This window comes from Pieris napi, chromosome 20 (assembly GCF_905475465.1).
Source record: "Pieris napi chromosome 20, ilPieNapi1.2, whole genome shotgun sequence".
In the NCBI taxonomy this organism is placed as follows: domain Eukaryota; kingdom Metazoa; phylum Arthropoda; class Insecta; order Lepidoptera; family Pieridae; genus Pieris; species Pieris napi.
In genome coordinates this window covers 844,060-844,808 of record NC_062253.1, presented here as the reverse complement: position 1 = coordinate 844,808, position 749 = coordinate 844,060, and positions in this window count along the sequence as shown.

Here is a 749-nt window from a genome sequence, read left to right as displayed (position 1 = left end):
CAGCCCTGCGATTCTGTAACTCACTTTTCGAACTCACTCGATGCGAAAACCGCTGTGGTTTTCGCATCGACGGTCGCTCTCAAATCAGTCGTGAAGCAGTCATTTTATGATTTGTCATTCTGAAAAGGTGGGAGCTGGTAGTTTATTGTTTATTAGAATGCCAAATCATAAAATGACTGCTTCAAGACTGATTTCAGAGCGACCGCTGTGTGAGTTCAAAAAGTGAGTTACAGAATCGCAGGGCAGTACATAATTGTCTTTGGTTTACGCAATTATTACAATGCAGTGAAAATGTCGAAATCAAATAACTTATTTAAACAATTCTAGCAATTTCGAATAAATAGCATTTTTACAGATTGTAAATATGAAGTGTGTTAGAAGGTTTTAGTAGAAAATATTCGGAGCTCTTTACGCTTCGTGGGCGTGGCAATTTTTGTTTTTGCTTTTTCCATATGTCAATCTAATCAAAGAAGCTTGTACAGTTCCTGGGTGCTTTAAATAATAGAGGATTTTAGTTTGAATCTATATTAACCACTCGCGTACAACAATATAATATAAGCGAAATAATGAAATGTTAATTGCTATGTAACAGTTGAAGAGAGTGCCTTCGTCTGGCTATACTCTCGGGGCGTAACTCCGACGATTTAGGAAATCGCCACGCTTATAGAACTAAGAAAGCCCGAGTTAGCAAAATGTCGGCTCGTACATACATCCCCAGGCAAAAGTGTTTTTTTTTTAATATAGACGGT